A 23,489-nucleotide genomic window follows, 5' to 3' on the forward strand; every position below is an offset into this window, starting at 1 on the left:
CATCATTGGATAACCTTGGTCCGTGGTACATTCCTGATATCATAACTCACATCTCCATGAAGGAGAGGGATGGTACTCAGTCTCTCTCTGACCCTCTTTCCCGTTTTCTTTAGGTTTCAGCTTCTCTCCTTGAGATCACTTTTCCTTTTAATTGGACTACTAATCAAAAAGTACTGCTTCAGAGTCACCATGATCATCTATCAGTATTACGCTTAGCCTAGGTACAACATGTTCTCCAAGTCACCAGTCAGGACATCTCCAAACCACAACAACCTGTATGTCTGTCTTACCGTCTATCCATTCATCCATCCATCATTGGTCAGTGACAAATAATGACTGAAAAAGTACCAAACATAAATAATTATACTGCTTATTTTACACTGTAGAATTGTATAAAGTTATTCTAGCTTGAAACAGTATCCAGTATATACGTAAGTGTGTGTGTGTGTGTGTGTGTTTGTATATATATATATATATATATATATATATATATATATATATATATATATATATATATATATATGTGTGTGTGTGTGTGTGGGTGTGTGTATATATGTGTGTATATATATATATATATATATATATATATATATATATATATATATATATATATATATATACGTACAGTATATATACACCAACCTGCCACAACATTAAAACCACCTGCCTAATATTGTGTAGGTCCCCATCATGCCACCAAAACAGCGCCAACCTGCATCTCAGAATAGCATTCTGAGACGATATTCTTCTCACCACAATTGTACAGAGTGATTATCTGAGTTACCATAGACTTTGTCAGTTCGAACCAGTCTTGCAATTCTCTGTTGAACTTTCTCATCAACAAGGCACGAGGGGACCTACACAATATTAGGAAGGTGGTTTTAATGTTGTGGCTGATCGGTGTATATACGTATATATATATATATATATATATATATATATATATATATATATATATATATATACAATAACAGTGATTAAATGTTGTTTATGTTAAGCATTTTAGTCAAAGTCAAAGGTTTGCAGGTTGCAAAAAGGAATCCATGGGCTTTCTATCAATCTATCCTCTAAGCCTTTTCTTAGTTATTTTTTTCCAGCTGACTTAGCAGTCATATTAAACAATTATTGGGTGGAGATATATGCTTGTTGGCTTTCTGGTTTGCAGGTGTAGCCAAGCAGCACTAGTGTCTGTGCTATCAAACAGTTAAATGACACAAGCCTTTGAACTGAGCTTGATCAATACAGATGGAGACAGTGGGTAAGAAGAGTGAATGCTGATCATGTCAGCTCTGATCTAAACTATTCTTGCCCTTATTCTTTTTTTTATTCTCTTAAGAACAAAGCAGGTTTCATGTTGAAATGTTGTAGTAGTTTTAAAAACAACCCTCTATCATAGAGCACTCGAATAGGAACTAATTTATTTTCCCTGCATTATATAGCAGACCATTTATTTTCACCTAATTTTTGAAGAAAAAGTCCCTGACCCCTGTGGCCCATGTGGCTAATGTCCTTCAATGGACATTGAAGAATAGCTAGTCTGGAGAGATCTGCTATTCTTGCAAATAAAAGCAAGAAAAAGAGATTAAGAGCAAAAAGTGGAAAGTGTGTAATAAGGGCATAATTTCTTACTGAAAAGGCCAGTTTATAGAAGCATGAATTTCCATGGTTCAGGCTGGTTTATGCTGTTTGTAGCTAGAATTTATGTTTAAAAAAAAAAAAAAAAAAAATTTGTTCAAAAGGTTTATGCTTAAATGGATAGTTCACCCAAAAATGGAAAATTGTCCCACCATTTACTCACCCTCATGCCATCCCAGATGTGACAAAAAAATTTTTTTTAGAAGAATATCTCAGCTCTGGAGGTCCTTACAATGCAAGTGAATGGTGACCAAAACTTACAAAAGCACATAAAGGCAGCATAAATGTGATCCATAAGTCTCCAGTGGTTTAATCCATGTCTTCTGAAGCGATACAATTGATTTTGGGTAAAAACAAACCAAAATATAACTTATTTTCCACTGTACATCTTGCCGTTGCAGTCTCATGATTTCAAGTTCGATTATACATGCGCAGATTTAGATGGCGCTAGGAAGTGTAATCAAGCTTGAAAACATGATCGCCAAGGAGACTGCTGATGTCAAGATAGTGAAAAATGTGTTACATTTTGGTCTGTTTTCACCAAAAACCAACTGGATCATTTCATAAGACATGGATTAAACCACTGGAGTCTTATGGATTACTTGATGCCTTTATGTACTTTCTGGAGCTTCAAAGTTTTGGTCACCATTAACCTGCATTGTATGGACCTACAGAACTGAGATATTCTTCAAAAAATCTTTGTGTTCTGCAGAAGAAAGTCATACACATCTAGGATGGCATGAGGGTGAGTAAATAATAAGATAATTTTCATGTTTGGGTGAACTAATCCTTTAAATGCTTGAAATTAGTTTTGTAGAAAAATAATCTATAAATTGTGCCTATGTTCCCATAGTTCCATTTGTTTCCAGTTTTGAAGTAATTTCCAAATATTTATTCCTCAAAAGTACTAAAAGAATCTTTAATGGAGTTCTGCTAAGGAACCAAAAGAGATGTATTTTTAGATGTTTCTTGAAAGTAGTTCGGAAGGTCATTCCTCCAGCCAGGAATGGTGTAAGTGGAAGGCAGAGAAAGTGCTCTTGTGCCATGAGGCACCGCTCACCTGCTGATCATAAGCTTTTGGAGGTGTCAGGTGTATTCTGTTGATTCATGTCTTTTATTTTGAAATTCTAGTTCCTGTTTCATGTCATGTGTTCCTGTTTCCCTAGTCATGTGATTTCTGTTTTCCCTCCATGTTCATGTGTCATGTTTTCATTGGTTTATTGTTTAATTATCTTGTTATCAGTTCTGTTTGTTCATTGGTTTATGTTCTTCCATGTCTTGTATTTAAGCCCTCATGTTTGCATTGTCTATTTGTGGAGTATTGTATGTGATGGTACGTGTCGTGTCGTGTCGTGTCGTGTCGTGTCGTGTCGTGTCGTGTCGTGTCGTGTCGTGTCGTGTCGTGTCGTGTCGTGTCGTGTCGTGTCGTGTCGTGTCGTGTCAAGTCAATGTTCTTGTTAGATCACGTTTATGGTTAGGGTTTTTGGAGTTCACTTATAAAATAAACTGCACTTGGGTTCTTCATCTTCACGTCCTTGTCATCGTCATCATTGTCAGCAGTTCCAGCATATGTTACAGAATACTCCAACTCCCATGGACCCAGCGGTTTTGCTTCTGCGCTTACGTCAGGGGAATCGTCCTCTGGAGGACTATGTTGAGGACTTCTGCGGTCTAGCCAGCCAGGTAGACTTCAATGAGGTTGCCCTCAAGGGTTGTTTTAGATTTGGACTAAATGAGTCCATTTCTTTTTTGATGGCTGGCGATCGCAGTTCCCTCAGCCTGGCTCAATATATCGACCTCGCCCTTCGATTCATCGGTTCCCCGTTCACTGTGGGGGAGGCGGATCCCGAGCCAGAGTCCCACGTCACGGCCGCCGCCGAGCCAGAGTCCCACGTCACGGCCGCCGCCGAGCCAGAGTCCCACGTCACGGCCGCCGCCGAGCCAGAGTCCCACGTCACGGCCGCCGCCGAGCCAGAGTCCCACGTCACGGCCGCCGCCGAGCCAGAGTCCCACGCCACGTCACGGCCGCCGCCCCAGCCTGCTCCATGCCACGTCACAGTGACGCCTCAGCCTCCTCCCTGCCATCGGCTCCACCCTGGCCCTTCGTGTCTTCGGCTACTCTCCGGGCACCACGTTCCAAGGCTCCGCCCCTCGAGCCTCTCATGGCTCCACCTTTCATGGCTCCGCCCCTCAAGCCTCTCATGGCTTCACCTCCCACGGACTTTTCCCTGGTCCCATGCCCCTTGCCCTTTCTCGCCACGCCACGCCCCATGCCTCAAGACACCCCCCCCCCCGCTCCCTACAGAACTTTGAATTATGTCATGTATTACGTGTTTTGTTTATGTGTTGGGGTCCCCTTAGTGGGGGGGATATGTCAGGTGTATTCTGTTGATTCATGTCTTTTATTTTGAAATTCTAGTTCCTGTTTCATGTCATGTGTTCCTGTTTCCCTAGTCATGTGATTTCTGTTTTCCCTCCATTCATGTTCATGTGTCATGTTTTCATTGGTTTATTGTTTAATTATCTTGTTATCAGTTCTGTTTGTTCATTGGTTTATGTTCTCCCATGTCTTGTATTTAAGCCCTCATGTTTGCATTGTCTATTTGTGGAGTATTGTATGTGATGGTATGTGTTTGTCAAGTCTAGTTTATGTCAAGTTCATGTTCTTGTTAGATCACATTTATGGTTAGGGTTTTTGGAGTTCACTTATAAAATAAACTGCACTTGGGTTCTTCATCTTCACGTCCTCGTCATCGTCATCATTGTCAGCAGTTCCAGCATACGTTACAGGAGGGCAAATAGACTTGAAGTAGTGAGTGTAGATAGGGGGTGTGGAACCATTGGCTGTTCTGTAAGCAATCATCAATGCCTTGAACTTGATGCAAGCAACCATTGGCAGCCAGTGCAGTTCGATAAAGAGAGAAGTGACTTGCGCACTTTTGGGCTCTTTGAAAACCAAATGTAGTGCAGCGTTCAGGATAAATTGCAGAGGTTTTGACTGATCATGCAGGAAGTCCTGCTAGAGGAGCATTGCAGTAGTCCAGTCTAGATATGACAAGAGCTTGGACAAGCAGTTGTGTAGCATGCTCAGATAGGAAAGGTCTGCTTCCTAATTAATTAATTGTATTTATTTATCACATGTTATACATTTTTGCACATATACAGTGAAATTCTTTTTTTTCACATCCCAGCTAAGCTGGGGTCAGAGTGCAGGATCAGCCATGATACGGTGCCCCTGGAGCAGATAGGGTCAAGGGCCTTGCTCAAGGGCCCAACAGTGGCATCTTGGCAGTGCTGGGGCTTGAGCCCCCAACCTTCTGATCAGTAACCCAGAGCCTTAACCGCTGAGCCACCACTGCCCCTAATTTTTTTTTTTTTTTTTTTTTTTTTTTTTTTAGGCTGTCTTTCCTAATGTTGTACAGTGAAAATCTGCATGACCGGGCTGTCTTTGCAACGTGGTCTGTGAAGTTCAACTTATCTCCAAACACTACCCCAATAATTTGTTGTGCATTATTTATCTCCAAACACTACCCCAATAATTTGTTGTGCATAATTTGTTCTCCATTAATGCACCAGAGAGGACAGCCACAAAACAGCAACACTTTTATGCTATCCTGAAATAATATATTACCCTCACCTAGGCCAAAGTATAAGAGAGTAAGCTTTAAAGTATGATTTATATCAACCGTATAGTTTATTTCCTTTTCTCCTCTTATTATTCTGAAAATCCATTGATTTCATAGACTCTCTCAGTTAGACACTCATAGTTTGAGGTCAGTTTACTGTTGAACTCAAATTCATCATCACCTGAAAAACAAATCACTTCTGAAATTCTGCTGAGACCAACCACTGCAGCGGAGATAAATCCAGACGCTGGTTTGATCTGTGATACCTCAGATGAAAACACAAGGTTTGAAGGTTTGAGGTTCTGAAGTTCAAAAGCTTTGCCCTCCAGAGCACTCTGAGAAATCAGCTCTGCTGCTCAATTATGAAAAGCAAACTCCTCCAACAAAAGATGATCAATAGAGCTAGCATGAGAAATGTGTGGCTTTCATAATTCTATAAGAATGATAGTCGCCATGATGGAATCAATCCCACACCATCCGGGGGATCCCAACCTCCATGGTTATGACATCACTCGACTGACAGGCTCTTTAATCTCACATAATTGTTGATCGATAAAATAACTTTAAAGGAATACTTCACCCAAAAAAATGACCTGTATTTACTTTCTTCTATGGAACACAATAGGAGATGTTTTAACAGAATTTTCAAGCTGTTCTTTTCCATACAACGAAAGTAATAGGACATCATGTCAAGCAAGATATTCAGTGACTTAAATTTTGTTATTTACATAAGGCTTCAGAAGACTTGGAATATAGTGCACGTCGTTAGTCTAGACGGCTTGTGCACTCTATCAAGTCTTCTGAAGCCTTTATGGTGCTTTCTTGTCCTTTTGGGAGCTTAACAGCCCCTGTTCCCCATTCACTGTAATAGTATTGTAAATGTAAGGCTTGGAACAACATGAGGGTGAGTAAATTATTATAATTTAGTAGAATTATAATTTTTGAGTTAACTAGCCCTTTAAATATGATAGCAGCAGTGATGGGATCGATCATGTATCACTACCTCTATGTTTACCCATTACAGCATCACTCGACTGACAGGCTCTTTAAATCACTAGAACACATAATTGCTGATCAATATCATAACTGAAATAAATGAAGTTTCATCTGTGGAGAACTAGAAATAACTCACCTTTAACAAGAGTGGAGATTATTTTTATTTTAAAGGGGGTCATAATAATGAAGAATCAAATTTTCCTCAATGTTTTAAAATAAAAGAGCTTGATGTGCTATAAAAGCATACTTTAACAGACTAAAAGGGCATTTAATGTAAATAAGCTGCAAAAATGACTTGTTCTGAGTTTCTGCATTTTTCTGACATTAGACAGATTAATACAACAACACAAAAACAACTGCATTTACAAGTCAGTGAGCCTGTTTACATGCACACCAATATGGTGATTACTCTCTAAAATCATCTTATTTAAAAAATCTGACAAGGCAAGAAATCGTGTTTACATTGAAATAACTGCGTTATTCTCTACTTTTGACGTCAAACCGTGAAGAGGCATGCACTCAACACGTGCGCACATTGGATGAGCCAGTAAGAACACCAGGTAAGGTGTTCCCTATCTGTCACTCACTCGACGTTGTGTCGATGTAGTGACAATAGGTGTCACTCTTGGGAGCCGAGACACCTCTGGTCTTTGATAAAAGGCTAATGAAAATTGGCGAGTGGTATTTGCATGCCACTCCCCCGGACATACGGGTATAAAAGGAGCTGGTATGCAACCACTCATTCAGATTTTCTCTTCAGAGCCGAACGGTCATGCTCTCTGAGCTGAATTCCCACGACTGTTCATTCACCTCTGCTGGATCTGACGGCGCATTTCAGCGGCTTCTCCCCCCTCTGCACTGGTGCACTGCAGAGAATGCCCCTGGGCACTTCTGCAGAAATAAAAGAGTATATTTCTCTAAAAGAGTATATTTCTCTAAAAGAGCGGCACACACGGAACGTCTTTTTAAAGACGCGTCTTTCTAAAGATGCTTTTCCGATTGTGTGTTATTCCTGGTTGCGCTCGTTATCTCTCGCCTTCTGACAGTCACGATCACTGTCTTTTGTGTCTGGGCACTGCTCACATGGAGACAGCATTCGTGGATGGTCATGTTCTCATTGCGAGGACATGTCCATGGCAACATTGCGGTCGCGGCTTGCCTTCGTAAGAAAGCAAGCCACCCCAGAGGCTCCCCGCCTCGGTCCTTTTACCCACGGGTATGAGGCCAGCGTGGCTAGCACTGGGGGCGATTTGGGGACCCCAATGGGACCGCCTCCGCCGGGTATCCCCCCGCAGACCTCCCATTCCCCAGCACGCTCGTCTGCCCCGATCGGGCTTCCAGATGAGTCCGCCGGCTTGTCTCACAGCAAGATCGACCTCTTATTCGGAGCCCGCGAAAGTGATGAGCTCTCGAACGCAGCATCGGAGAGTGGGCTTGTCCAGTCGGAAGCCTCAGCTGGGCTCCTCCCTTCGGGGACGACTGCCCAGTCACAGGCTGACTCGGAGATGACGACATGCTTTCCCGGGCAGCCGCGAGCGTCGGCTAGAGTGGAACCCTCTGCTTTTCCCTGAACCCTCGCGGCTTGGTGATTGGTTTCTGGGCTCGCGGCGCTGCTCAAAGCCACGCCCCGCCCCCGTTCCTCTCTTCCCGGAAGTGCATGAAGAGCTGACAAGGTCGCGGGAGGCACTTTTTACTGCCCGGTCCCGATCTTTTCAGCTTCCCTGTCCTCACTACCCTCAATGGTGGGGCGGCCAAGGGCTATTCGGCAATCCCCCAGTGGATAAAGGCGCTCGCGGTGCACCTATGCCCGCAGAGAGCCGCCACCTGGTGTGGGTGCCCAAAGCCCCCATCCAAGGCCTGTAGGTTTACGTCGTCTCTGACGGCCAAGGCCTGCGGTGCCACTGGACAAGCCGCCTCCACCCTGCACGCCATGGCTCTCCTGCAAGTCTGCCAAGGTGCTAAAGGAACAGCACAAGGGTAGTTCCGCCCCGGGATTGATGCAGGAACTGCGCTCGGCGACCGACCTCGCTCTCCGAGCAACGGAGGTCACGGCGTGGTCTCTCGGGTGGATGATGGCCACACTAGTGGTCCAGGAGCACCACCTTTGGCTCAACCTGGTCGAGATGGGCGAGGCTGACAAGACACGGTTCCTTGCTGCCCCCATTTCCCAGGCGGGCCTATTCGGCGACACCGTCGAAGACTTTGCCCAGCAGTTCCCGATGGTGGAGCAGTAGAAGGATGCTAGCCGGCATATCCTGCCCCGGCGCGGCTCAAGATCCCGAACCCCGTCTACTCATCGCCAAGGGCGTCCCTGCACTGGCTCCGCCGCAGACCCCCCCTTCGGCCAGCCCCAGCGTGGAGCCCACCGCAGGAAGCAGACGCCACCCGTCTCGCGGCCGCCCAGAACACATGGAAGGCTTCAAAGCGCCCTTGAGACGGGTGACCCAGGGACAATGAAACCCACTGCTCTGGAGCTGGTAAGCAGATCTCTCCATCTTTTTGTTACCTCTTGCATTTAATTGCGCTGCATGCCCAAGTGGCTGCAGTACTCAAGAGCTCAGCAAGAGCGGTTTCCTTGTTCCCTGGGTCACGTATCCGGTGTGCATGGCCGTCATCATGACTACCGTCCATCACTCTATTTGGCAGGTTTGGTGCTCCAGCGGCGGTCTCCTGCCCCTGAGTGCCCAGCTGTGGCACAAATCCACCCCCGATGTGACAGTCTCCACGGGTCACGAGGACAGACTTCTTCCTCCCCCGTCCCAGGCTGTTCTGGGGGTGGTCACAAGGAGCCAGGTAAGTGCTTCAATGTCCTTAGACTCAGCATGGCCATGACGTGGTGTGGCACCTCGAGCTCTGCCTCGCTGCGTGGCCCCACCTGCCGGTATGTCCGATGATGTTGTCCCTTTGGTCCCCCTTGCGCGGAACTTGGACGCATGGCTTGCGCTTTCCAATCCGTCGCGAGGGCTGGTCCGGACCGTCCGACTCGGCCACGTGATTCACTTCACCGGGTGTCCGCCCAGGTTCAGCGGTGTCCACTTCACCTTGGTGAAGGACGAAAACCTTGCGCGGAGATCGCTACTCTCCTACAGAAGGGCGCGATAGAACCTGTCCCTCCAGCCGAGATGAAGAAGGGGTCTTTCAGCCCCTAATTCATCGAACCTAAAAAAGGCGGTGGGTTGCGGCCAATCTTGGACCTGTGAGTACTGAACTTGGCTTTACATAGACTCCCGTTCAAGATGCTGATGCAAAAACGCATTCTGGCGAGCGTCCGGCATCAAGATTGGTTCGCAGCGGTAGACCTGAAGGATGTGCACTTCCACATTTCGATCCTTCCTCAACACAGACCCTTCCTGTGGTTTGCGTCCAAGAGTCAGGCGTATCAGTACAAAGTCCTCCCTTTTGGCCTGTCCCTGTCTCCACGTGTCTTTACGAAGGTCGCAGAGGCTGCCCTTGCCCCGTTAAGGGAGGTGGGCATTCGCATTCTCAACTATCTCGACGACTGGCTAATCCTAGCTCGTTCTCGAGACATGTTGTGCGCACACAGGGACCTGGTGCTCTCACATCTCAGCCGACTAGGGCTTCGGGTCAACTGGGAAAAGAGCAAGCTCCTCCCGGTTCACAGCATCTCTTTTCTTGGTTTGGAGTTGGACTCAGTCTCCTTGACGGAGTGCCTTACGAACGAGCGCGCCCAGTCGGTGCTGGCCTGTTTGAAGGCGTTCAAACAGAAAACAGCGGTTCCACTGAAACTTTTTCAGAGGCTCCTGGGGCATATGGCATCCTCGGTGGTGACCACCCCGCTCGGGTTGATGCATATGTGGCCGCTTCAGCTCTGGCTCCAGACTCGAGTCCCAAGATGGGCGTGGCGCCATGGGACACGTCACGTGGTCATCACGCCGGTCTGTCACCGTCTTTTCAGCCCTTGGACCGACCTCTCATTTCTACGGGCAGGCGTTCCTCTAGAACTGGTCTCCAGGCGCAACGTGGTCACGATAGACACCTCCAAAACGGGCTGGGGCGCTGTTTGCAATGGGCACGCATCCGCCGTCCTCTGGACGGGTCCGCAACTGCACTGGCACATCAACTGCCTCGAGTTGTTGGCAATTCTGCTTGCCCTGCGGAGGTTTCGGCCATTGATCCAGGGCAAGCACGTGTTAGCTCAGACAGACAGCACAACAACGGCAGCATATGTCAACCGCCTAGGCGGTCCCATCTCCTCCTCTGGAGTCAGCAGCACTTTAAGTCACTTTAAGCCACTCATATCCCGGGCAACCTCAACACTACAGCGGACGCGCTGTCATGACAGGTTACCCTCAGGGGAGAGTGGAGACTCCACCCTCAGGTGGTCCAGCTGACTTGGAGTTGATTTGACAGGAACAGGTGCACCTGTTCGCCTCCCAAAATTCCTCCCCACTGCTTGCTCTGGTACGCCCTGACCGAGACACCCTCGGCATAAACGCGCTGGCACACAGCTGGCCCCCTGGCATGCACAAATATGCATTTCCCCCTAGTGAGCCTACTTGCACAGACTCTGTGCAAGGTCAGGGAGGACGAGGAGCAGGTCATCTGGTAGCACCCTACTGGCCCGCCCAGGTGTGGGGAGGCTGTCCCCTTCCACCTTGAAGGTGTATGTTGCCGCCATAGCAGCACACCACGACGCAGTCGACAGTAAGTCCTTAGGGAAGCACGACCTGATCATCAGGTTCCTAAGAGGCACCAGGAGGCTGAATCCCTCCAGACCGCGCCTCATTCCCTCATCGGTCCTCTCTGTAGTTCTTCAGGGTCTACAGAGAGCCCCCTTTGAGCCTTTGCAGTCAACCGAGCTTAAGGCACTCTCCTTGAAGACTGCCCTCCTGACTGCGCTCACTTCCATCAAGAGGGTAGGTGACCTGCAAGCCTTCTCTGTCAGCGAAGCATGCCTGGAGTTCGGTCCGGGTTACTCTCACGTGATCCTGAGACCCCGACCGGGCTATGTGCCCAAGGTTCCCACCACCCCTTTAGGGACCAGGTGGAGCTGAAGACGTGCACCATTAAATCCCAGTAGTGTTCACAACCTTTGTTCCCTGGTTGACTTCCTCTGAGCCCTGTGGCAGTCGAGTTTTCGGAGAGACTCGCTGCCGGCCCAGTACACGTCCTGTCCTGTCCAGAGTCCTGTCCTGGGGTAGGTGCTCCGCATGTGGCGGTTCCCTGTAAGGCTAACCCCATGCAATATATATCTTCCGCCAAATCGTTTCCCTGTTGGCAAACTGCATCTTCCTTGGGCAGATCCCCTCTGCCCCAGTCTCCACATTTGTAGTAACTCCTCCCCCATTGGGCAGGATCTACCTTGAAGACTCCCCACATGGTTGGAAAGGCCATGTGACGTATTTTTCCACTTAAATATTCCCCCCTCTCTTTGGGCGAGGTGTGGTCTCCGCAGTGTCTTTTCCTTGGGAGGGACACCCCCCGACTAGACCTGGTGGGCCAGTCGGAGAATTCCCCTTCTTTTTTAGAGAGTGGAAAAAAAGAAGGGGAAAAGAGGCCACGACTGGGTTAAGCCTGTCTCTATCTTTTGGGTAGTCGACTTGTCCCCCAAAAGGGCCGTTCGACACTCATAACTATGTTGGGGGAGGTTACGTGTCGACCTGGTGTGCTGGCTATGAGGCACACAGTAGTCTGCCCACCACACACCACCAGTTCACGTAACACAGTTCAGCCAATTGTGGCGTTTTGTATAGGGACCCCTAGTGTCACTACATCGACACAACGTCGAGTGAGTGACAGATAGAGAACATCATGGTTACTTGTGTAACTTCCGTTCCCTGATGGAGGGAACGAGACATTGTGTCCCTCCTGCCACAACGCTGAACTACCTGCTGAAATGGCCAGACCTTATATCGGCTCCTCAGCATAAAACCTGAATGAGTGATTGCATACCAGCTCCTTTCATACCCATATGTCCGGGGGAGTGGCATGCAAATACCACTCGCCAATTTTCATTGGCCTTTTATCAAAGACCAGAGGTGTCTTGGGCTCCCAAGAGTGACCCCTAGTGTCACTACATCGACACAACGTCTCGTTCCCTCCATCAGGGAATGGAGGTTACACAAGTAACCATGACGTTTACATGGCATGCGAAATCGGCATAATGGCCAAAATCTACCCATGTCGATCGGGTTATTCATAAGCCATTTATGGCTTTTACGCCGATGACCACACGCGTTGTTGGCTTATTAAGTATAATAAGCGTTGTAAGAATGTGCATGTAAACGCGCTCAATGATGCCTATTGGGTGATCAGAAACTTGGCTCGCCCAGTCACTGTGAGGTAATGAGGAAAAAAGCAGGATAGATGCTTTATATTCCTAAACACCAGAATAACTAACAGTATAAGAGTAAAATGAGGGAAAGTCTGTCAAATCTTGTGCTGTTCCTGTCTGTGGCAAATCCATCTGAAAGATCACTACGTTAGGAAAGAATGGCAGAAGTTCATTTTGAACAAAGTTCTTGATTATTTCAGTCTGACATTAACAGTTTGTGTGGAAAATTTCAGTGCATAATGTTTTATGAATGTCACAATGGGAGTCAGGCTTTTCTTAAAGAGGCTGGTACTGAAGGATTGAGCTTTTAAAAACAATTGAACCCAAATGCAAAACCACAGCTGGTGCCTAAAAAGCATTGTTTTATATATATATATATATATATATATATATATATATATATATATACAACCACACCGTCTTTTTCCAGAGCAGCCTGTATTTCTCCTGAGATTACCTGTGGGTTTTTCTATGTATCCCGAACAATTCTTCTGGCAGTTGTGGCTGAAATCTTTCTTGGTCTACCTGACCTTGTCTTGGTATCAAGAGATCCCCGAATTTTCCACTTCTTAATAAGTGACTGAACAGTACTGACTGGCATTTTCAAGGCTTTGGATATCTTTTTATATCCTTTTCCATCTTTATATAGTTCCATTACCTTGTTACGCAGGTCTTTTGACAGTTCTTTTCTGCTCCCCATGGCTCAGTATCTAGCCTGCTCAGTGCATCCACGTGAGAGCTAACAAACTCATTGACTATTTATACACAGACACTAATTGCAATTTAAAAAGCCACAGGTGTGGGAAATTAACCTTTAATTGCCATTTAAACCTGTGAGTGTCACCTTGTGTGTCTGTAACAAGGCCAAACATTCAAGGGTATGTAAAGTTTTGATCAGGACCATTTGGGTGATTTCTGTTACCATTATGATTTAAAAAGGAGCCAAACAACTATGTGATAATAAATGGCTTCATATGAGCACTATCCTTAAATAAAAGACATTTTTTTGGCATGATTAGTCATATTTTCAAAATCAATGCCAACATTTTTCAATTTCTGCCAGGGTATAAAAACGTTTGAGCACAACTGAATATAACATGAAATAAATGTTATATATATTCAATGTAATGTAATTCTATAATATAATATAATATTATGTAATAATATTTAAGCATTATCACACAAGCAAGAGTGCTGTATGGGCCTACATCAGCACGACCAACACAGTAACAAGGTAATAGAACTTTATAAAGATGGAAAAGGATTTAAAAGTTATCCAAAGCTTTGAAAATGCCAGTCAGTACTTTTCAATCACGTATTAAGAAGTGAAAAATTCGGGGATCTCTTGATACCAAGCCAAAGTCAGGTAGACCAAGAAAGATTTCAGCCACAACTGCCAAAAGAATTGCTTGGGATACAAAGAAAAACCCACAGGTAATTTCAGGAGAAATACAGGCTGCTCTGGGAAAAGATGGTGTGGTTGTTTCAAGGAGCACAATACAACGATACTTGAACAAAAATTAGCTGCATGGTCGAGTTGCCAGAAAGAAGCCTTTACTGTGCCAATGCCACAAAAAAGCCCGGTTACAATATGCCCGACAACACCTTGACACGCAGCTTCTGGCACAATGTAATTTAGAGTGACAAGACCAAAATAGAGCTTTATGGTCACAACCATAAGCGCTATGTTTGGAGAGGGGTCAACAAGGCCTATAGTGAAAAGAATACCATCCCCACTGTGAAGCATGGTGGTGGCTCACTGATGTTTTGGGGGTGTGTGAGCTCTAAACGCACAGGGAATCTTGTAAAAATTGATGGCAATATGAATGCAGCATGTTATCAGAAAATACTGGCAGACAATTTGCATTCTTCTGCACGAAAGCTGCGCATGGGACGCTCTTGGACTTTCCAGCACGACAATGACCCTACGCACAAGGCCAAGTTGACCCTCCAGTGGTTACAGCAGAAAAAGGTGAAGGTTCTGGAGTGGCCATCACAGTCTCCTGGCCTTAATATCATCGAGCCACTCTGGGGAGATCTCAAACCTGCGGTTCATGCATGACGACCAAAGACTTTGCATGACCTGGAGGCATTTTGCCAAGATGAATGGGCAGCTATACCACCTGCAAGAATTTGGGGCCTCATAAACAACTATTACAAAAGACTGCACACTGTCATTGATGCTAAAGGGGGCTATACACAGTATTAAGAACTTAGGGTACGCAGACTTTTGAACAGGGGTAATTTCATTTTTTCATTTTTACCATGTTTTGTTTTATGATTGTGCCATTCTGTTATAACCTACAGTTGAATATGAATCCCATAAGAAATAAAAGAAATGTGTTTTGCCTGCTCACTCATGTGTTCTTTAAAAATGGTACATATATTACCAATTCTTCAAGGGTATGCAAACTTTTGAGCACAACTGTATATATTGTATTTACTGTGTGTGTGTGTGTGTGTGTGTGATATACACACATACACGTTTATATACAGTAGGTTTAATGTAATCATTCAACACTCTTTTCATCTCTCTTTTTCTCGAGGCATCTTTTTGAGAAAACCATTCTATATGTACACTTACAATGTCTCATTACGAAAACTAGAGCATTGTGTTTTAATCTCATTCTGTTCCATCAAAATGCAGTAAAAATAAATTAATCTCACTTATGCTGTCACATTACCTGAAACTACTTCAACATAAGGCCAACGGCAATAAGTTAAATAATTAGATGATCAAGATCAGTGTCACCTTGGTAGCACATTAATTAAAATGACAAATGTTTGAGTTGAGAGCTGCTGTCTATTACAGCTCCATTATTTTCATTATCAGGTACAAATATGCTGACCAGAGACATTGACAAGGGTGACTGAGATTTTCAAAAGAGCACCAAAAGCTTTTCTCAGACAGAGTCAGGCTATCTCATCTTAACTGCAGCCCACACTGAAACTGGAGCTCCATGTCCACCTCTTGTGCTACATTAAGCCCTGCGAAGAGCACGTCTCTTCTGAAGTGCTGATTTTTATACCTCTTTGCAGAAAAGTGGCAGAGCAGAACAGTCAATAGTTTATGTGCTAAGGACTAAAAAGACATAAGCTCTCTGAGATAAGCAAGTTTACAGACCAAGGCAAACATTAAAACAGCCTATAAGTATTTGAAGTTACCTTCACATAAATGCCATGGTTTTCCATAATAACGAAGAAGAAAAAGATTTGGCTGGAGGGAAAATGTACTTTACAGTCAGAAAAGCTCCTCTGGGTATTTTTGGCATTAAGGGTTTTATTTACGACACCAATATTCTGACATTTTCAGAAAGGCTTCATATAATCAAATTATTTGTGATCCTTTGAAAGGAAAGAGTTCAATGTACTACAAAAACATTGTTTCAGAACTTTCCAAACTTCAGAACCAAAAACTTCCTCCCCAGTCCAAAAAAGTCTATTGTAACAGTTGCAAAAATATCTCCTTCTCAACTTTAGAATTTCATTAGAATTTCTGATGTCACACAGGTAAATAGATAAACACATTATGACCACACACATATACAACACACATAAATGACGGCTTTCTAGTATTTAGCAACTTGGCCCACCCAGTCACATTAAATTAATAAGGAGGAAGTAGTATAGATTATTATTAAAAAAGATACTATTATTCTATTTAATAAAATTATCAATGAGAGTATCCTTTCTAATAATTAAAGTGATAGGAAATAGTGGTTTATTTTTAACTCTAATTACTAACTTTCTACTGTTTAACACAAAATGAGATGTTTTGGGCTTAGAAATAAGATTTAGCTGTTATCAAAGGATGAAACAGCTCCATCTATATTGCATTGTCACACATTGTAAAGACAGTATTTACATAGTAATCTAAATGTTATTTTAATAATAAGGGTCAGAAATTATGACTGTTTTTAGTGCAAAAACCTGTCCTACCATAACTGGACAATAGAATGAAAACAATTATTCTTTAAAAATCGATATAACTGCTTTAATGTTCTTGCGTTGCAAGTTAAGTTTATTGTGATGTCAACTTTTGTTTACTTTGCTAATACTGTTGTGTTGTGCCCCCCACTGCCACCATAGTTCTTGTCTCAAAAGGGTAAAGTCAATCTGCAGAATTCAATTAGCTCCAAAATGAGCACGACTGAAATGGGTTTAAGCTGCAGTGAGTTGGCAAGGGGCGTTTGGTTCAAACAATGCAAGCCTCTCTTGAGATATAGAGAAACTTAACATTAGGCAATGAATATAAGTGCTTAGCTCAGCAAAGATTTCTCAAGGTCACTCAGAAAGGAATTAGGGCCTGTAAATGGGCAAAACACTTGTGGGGTAGAGTAATTGTAATTTGCAGAGGATAAAGAAAATGTGCATTTGTTCTCTCATCTTACAGAGAGACCTTACACACTCATAGAAAAGCTGTGACCCCACACCACTATATGACTCATCACCATTTTATGAACTGTGTGAGAGCTAAACTAGCCAAAAAGCGTAAAATACAAGCAGACATAACCCCACTCTCAAATATTGGAATTAGAAATGACTGAACTGAAATAAATGACACTAGTTTCCATCCCATGTGTTAAAAATTACAAAATCATCACTTCTGGAGAAATTGCAGCAACTGTGACTCTTTTATTAAAAGATTAGTTCACCCCAAAATTTTAATTCAGTCATTTTTTACTCACCCTGTGTTGTTATAACCCTATATGACTTTCTTTGTTTTTATTAAGACAAAGGGGGAATTGTGAAAAGATGTTGTGCTCAGTGATGTCATACAATGGCAGTTTATGGTGACCACCTCTTCAAGCTTCAAAACGACACAAAAGTATAATTCAGAAGTCTTTCTCATGGAATAAATTATTCCATGAGACTCATGATTGTTATGAAAGCATATGATAAGGTTTGGTGAGAAACAAACCGAAAACGAATGTATTATTTAGTGAAAATGTTCACTGACCATTGATCTCCTGTGCACGTCCACTGTGCACAATTTTTTTTTTTTTTTACACAATTTCTCCTTCGTGTTAAGAAAAACATTGAGTAAACAATGACTGCATTTTGGTCACTTTTTGGTCACGTTCCAAAAAATATGGAGCTAAATTCATGACTAAAGTCTTTGAAGCATAAAAGCATGTCGAATTGCTCTAATAAAAAAAATAAATGCATTGTATTATCATTGCTTGCATTTAAATGCGTTGAATTTACAGTTTTTTGGCTGATAAAAACTTCAGGGAGGCTGAAATTTAACATGGTTGTATTTTTAAGCATTGAATATTTAATTTGGAAACATTTCACAACTTATTTCATTATTAAAAATGTAAACAATAAATATTCACCTTCCAAAGTTCATTTCCAAAATATTCATACACAATCTAGATTTTTCGACAGGTAAAATTCAGCCTGTTCTATTTCGCTTAACAAAATTTGCTTCCTCAAATTCAGTGGTTCAAATTCAGATGGAAATTCAACCTTCCACATCCGGGAACTGCAGGAAAAGCAGCAGAGTACCAATGCACAATCTCAACCTGGTGCTACTCCTTCTCACCAGTAGGTGGTGCAATGGAATCGGGTGTTGACTGCTGAAGACCAAAGCTACTGGTAGAGAGAACAGATGTGTATGTTTTGAGTTTGTTTTTCAATTTGAAAAGAAATGAGCAGAAACAAGAAAATTAAATTAAATAATACATTGCAATAAAAATAATAAATTAATGAATGAAAAATGTATTAGGCCTAAATCAATAAACAATAGGCCTACCTTTGTGCAAGAGTTGGTACAAAGTGGCCGCATGATAATAAATTCAGAAGGAATGATGTCGATGTTATACCGTATCTACAAGGAAATTGTCTATCTTGGTGAGTCTTACCACATTCCTTCTCTTTACAAACTCTCATCTTCCTCTCTGTCACTGAAGGGTGTTGTCACGTGCATATTGTTATGTATTGATGATCAGTTTGGTGCAAAGTGCAGATCTCCGCTTAATCAGTTAATTTTTGTACATTTACCCTATGTTAGTGCTTCTACCGCCCTATTGTGCACATGAAATGTTAACCTCTTTTTACTTTTTATATCTTTTAAAAATGACCTGATGGCCAACCCACAGATAATAAATGAAACATTGCAAATGCACATTTGATGAGCAAAGCAGTGATTACGTAAAAACAGTAGATCGTAGCCTCCAGCACAAAAATAATTAAAAAAATATGTATTTAATTGTGTAGTTTATTAGTTTAATTATTTAAGAAAATAACTTTGAACATTTCTCAGTGAGCTAAATTAGAAGTATTTATGAAGTTATGCACAAATCTATGAATAAGCGACATACGGTCAGATTTCAGCACTTCACAATGGACAGCAAAGACGCACTTAAAAGTGCATCATGCATTTATGTTAAGTGCAGGTTTGGGAAACGTATGAGAAAAAAGGAAAGAACATTTGCAACTTCGCATGTAGAGAACGCTCTTAATAGCTAAGACCAATAGTTATCAGAAAAGCACGCAGCCTTTGTTTCTCATGATCAATGCACTTGGCTGGAAGCGCTCTCCGTTTCGGTTTTAAGTGCTTAGAAGCAATGGCAGCTTAGAAAGAAATGGCATGCAAAGAAAATAGCGCAAAACAATGTACACAAATTAAGAGAAATGTCAAGAGATACAAAGCTCTCGCTCCCTCATTACACATGCGTTTCGTACAGTGTAGGCAGTGCTCGCATCACGGTTTCAGGGGCGGACGTTGCCATATTTACAATGAACAAGAACTTGTGTGTGCCAGGTCACATACACATACATATTTGTATTTACTAAAACCAATGTAATTAAACACAAATTGCATTATCCAAAGTCGTTTTGGATCTATTTTACCTTACCTCAAGGAGAAGTGCCCTGTCAACACTCTTTAATTAAGATGTAGTTGACCACAGATTTTAAACTGGGCTCACTTTGTTTCTTTAACTGTTGCACTTCATATAGTCAGCAGATAGTCAATTAAATAATAGAAGTCAGTTGAATCATAATCAGTTGTTAAATGAGATAAACAAATGATCAAATAAAAACGGCACTTGTGTTTATCGTTGATTTGTCTGTCTTTGATTTGCCTACGAGAAAACCTGATGCAAATTTAGTGCAGCATTTATTTTTATTTGTTGTTTATAGTTTCATTAGAATTAACTGAAATATTTTTGGGGTATGATTTATGATTAGCATTGACGACGTCAACTTTTGAAATCAGTTAATTTGAAAATTAGGTTTCATTTTGCCATTTATTTTAACATGGCAAATCTACTTCACTCATATGCTCCCAAGCCCTGGCTTTAAAATAATAACTCTTTATGAGATTTTTGAAGGATCATGTAGTTTGGGAATTTTAATGACATGATTCTTTTCTTCCATGTCTTCAGCAATCTGATAAGAGCTCAGTAAATTGTTGTATGATTGGCTGTGAATAATAAGCATTTCAATGACTGCTGCAGAGGCTCAGAAAAAGAGAAAATATTTTACCTCTCACGATGAGCAGTGCACATGAAAGCGGCAGGATACTGGGTGCACGAGCATCGCTTTTTTGCCTCTTTCCGTGTGCCTCTCATTGAAAATGAACTAGATACTCATAAAAGCGAAAAAGTGCGTAACGGCCTTTAGAATGTTTGCTTTGACGCGTCCAGTGTAGACAGCTTCAAGCCGTCGCGGTGCATTGCGCACCCGGTGTAGACAGCAACATAGATTATGCCAGACAATTGACCAGAATTCCAAAAAAAAGGACAGGTTCAAGTAAAAGATGCGGCCAGCCTATTACTGCTCATATGTTGCTGTTGTTTGTATGTTGGATGTTAAGTAGCCTACTTTGATCAAAACGTGATCAATTATCTGCTGAACAGAACAAACTGATTCGGTGAGAAGAGCAACACGACCCATTTAAATTCACCAAAACCATATACATTTTCTAAGAGGAATATGATTATTATCATGTGAGCTATTTTGCATGCAACAAAATGCAGTTTATTTTTATTTGCAAACTATTAGTATATTCTGGCAGATGTGATTGGATGGACCAGCCGTCAATCGGGGAGGACCAGTGCTGCTCATCAAAGTAACATCATTATATTTGTGCATAACTTTATAAACATTTGTAATTTACCTCCCTGGAAATGTTTAAAGATACAGTATATTCATCCAAAATTCAACTATATGATTACATTTTGTATTGCAATAGTTTTGTGCAGAACAATTGTGTATTTCTTTTACACAATCAAAGCTTTGTTCATCAGGTGTGCATTTATGTGCATTTGTAATGTTTAGTTTTCACAAATTGCTCTGTGGGTCGAGATAAAAGCTTCCAGGATCAATGAACACAGTGGAGGCCATATAGTCAGGCCAGTGACATTAACTGATTATAACTCACCTTGTTATTGCTGAGCGCCAAACAAGGAGACATGTTGAACCTGTGCTTTAGGGACATTCACCAATCGAGAGGTCTTCAATTTACTCCTAGAGGTGATAACGGTGAAAGACATTTTTCTGCTCTCTCTGATTTTTTTTGATCTATTCATCCTTTTATATATCTATTTTATGCATAATTATTATTATTATTATTATTATTATTATTATTATTATTAACCTTGGCTGGGTTTCCCATAGTACTAAGTAGGACGTTAGTAGCAATTAAGTAGTACTTAATCTCTAAGTCGCATTTCCCAAAAGGATTGTTATCTAAGTAGTTTGTCAAACGTTCATAAATTAATGCTCTTCAACCGCTCTTAAGTCCATTAAGTGCACCTTAAACATATCTTTCAGGCATCTTTCACAGTTTATCAAAGACAATGGGACATTTAATAAATGGAAAGCCATTGTAAACTATTTCAGAGGATAAAAAAAGTTTTGAAAAAATCGCTATGAAATCAATAGGCACTCTCTGCAGTCTGCACATGCAAAGTGATACGTCTGAATTTACAAGACACATAATACAGTACAACATTATATTAGCCTTCATTGATAGGCATAATTGTAATGGCAATAGAAAGACGATATGTTCTTATTAAACATATTATTTAAGAAGACGTGAGTAATGTGATCATGCAGTTTAAAAATTAAATAAATATGCCTTAATAAATAAATAAAATATGGTTAAAAGAGGAGATTAGAATGAGAGTGTGCAAAGAGAGATTCCTTCTCTCTTTCTCCTCCTCTTCTTCCTTCCTCCAATGGCTGATTCAAATCGGCTCGCCTATAGTCTTTTTACAAGGCAGTAACAAATTGCATGATGCATAATGATGCCTAATTCCTTTACATTCTGTAATAGTTAGGTAACATTTTGGCGCATCGACAAGTTTACAAACAACTGCATGTTTGTTAGTATTTTCACCTTATTTTCATGTTGAGAAGACAAACTCCTGGACATACTGGCCAAAGTGATCAGCACCTTTGGACTGCACCGCTCCCGTAACAAAGCACTTGAATTCAACTTTATAACGAGTGATATAAGTGCTGTTTGGGTAACAGTTGTTACTCTATCATAAAATAACGAGCGACATTAGTTAAGATGATCATTAAAACTTAAGTTGCAACTTTATCGGGAAAACCCAGCCCTTGTCTAATAAGATGCTCTTATCTGTAGGATTACACCAGAGAAAGATACATTTAAGTTGCACTTATGACTTTAGAGCGGTTCAAAGCACTATTTAATTTACTTTATTACTTTTATGCTTTTTGGAAAACGTGCTGAAGTACTACTTTAGTGATACTAACAACCCGATCTCATGAAAATTCGTACATAATTTACGAGCTGGCTTTTTCGTATGGTCTCGCACGATGTTGTTCACATAAACTCGTAGGACTTCATCACGTGCAAATTCCCAGATGTCTAATACGGAAGTAAGTGCGAGTTCCACGCAGGAGGCATTAAGGACATGCTTATTAATATTATGCCCTTACCCAAACCCCTTAACTAAACTTAACCAATAGGTAGAGTGTGTAAACATGATTTCTCTGGCACACGTCGGTTGCAGAATCCATGCCTACACAGAAGAATGTTGGCACGAAGCCCTGTGTATAGACACTTCCCTGACTAGTACGGTTTGTGTCACAGGCATTCCTTAGTCCATTTGCTAAATGAGAGAGAGATAACATGTAGTTGCATTAAAAGATGAGCAGCGGTGGATAATTATTCTGTTGCATGGCATTAAGGAACTGATGATGACGTGGGTTGACCAATCAGTGGAAAGGTGTGTTTCATGCCCACCCACATGTGCAAATCAAATATGTATCTATTTTCTACCCAAGAACAATTTTGAAAAACAAACTATCAAAACGTACTTGGCTGTTCTCTCTACCTGTAGCTTTGGTCTTCAGCAGTCAACACCCGATCACATTGCACCACCTACTGGTGAGAACGAATAGCATCAGGTGGAGATTGTGCATTGGTACTCTGCTGCTTTTCCTGCAGTTCCCAGATGTGTGCAATGCATTTAAATGCAAGCACTGTAAATTCAACGTGTTTAAATGAAAGCACTGATAATACAATGCATTTATTTTTTCAATTAGAGCAATTCGACATGCTTTTATGCTTCAAAGACTTTAGTCGTATATTTAGCTCCATAAAGAAAGGTGAGCGCTTTATGTTATGTAAAGTGCACGTTTAATTGTCTTGCATGGGCTAAGCCATCTGTTAGCTTTGCTGCTGTAGGTAAAAAACACTCAATTCCTCGGACATAAATGCAACGTTTTACCCATTAACCGTTTAAGTTAAAACTTTTAACTGTTAAGCAGCCTCAGTTACATTTGGTTATCAGCTGACATCCGCTGTCTGACATCATCGCCATGTTTTTAAAATACTCAAACAGAGTTCAGATTGAAGCCTTTTGCCATCCTTCGGCACAGTTTTAACATACATGTTGAGAACAATCGCTGTTGCTTTGAACAGAACAACTGAATTCTTTCCAGATTTGAAG

At 42.1% G+C, this 23,489-nt stretch overlaps 1 protein-coding gene across 2 annotated transcripts in view; it reads right to left on the reverse strand.

Annotated features, from left to right (window-relative positions):
• whrna (whirlin a) overlaps nucleotides 1-23,489 on the reverse strand; it is a 179,190-nt gene that overhangs the window by 48,462 nt on the left and 107,239 nt on the right. The window lies entirely within an intron of this gene.

This window comes from Myxocyprinus asiaticus, chromosome 38 (genome assembly GCF_019703515.2).
Source record: "Myxocyprinus asiaticus isolate MX2 ecotype Aquarium Trade chromosome 38, UBuf_Myxa_2, whole genome shotgun sequence".
Classification (NCBI taxonomy): Eukaryota; Metazoa; Chordata; class Actinopteri; order Cypriniformes; family Catostomidae; genus Myxocyprinus; species Myxocyprinus asiaticus.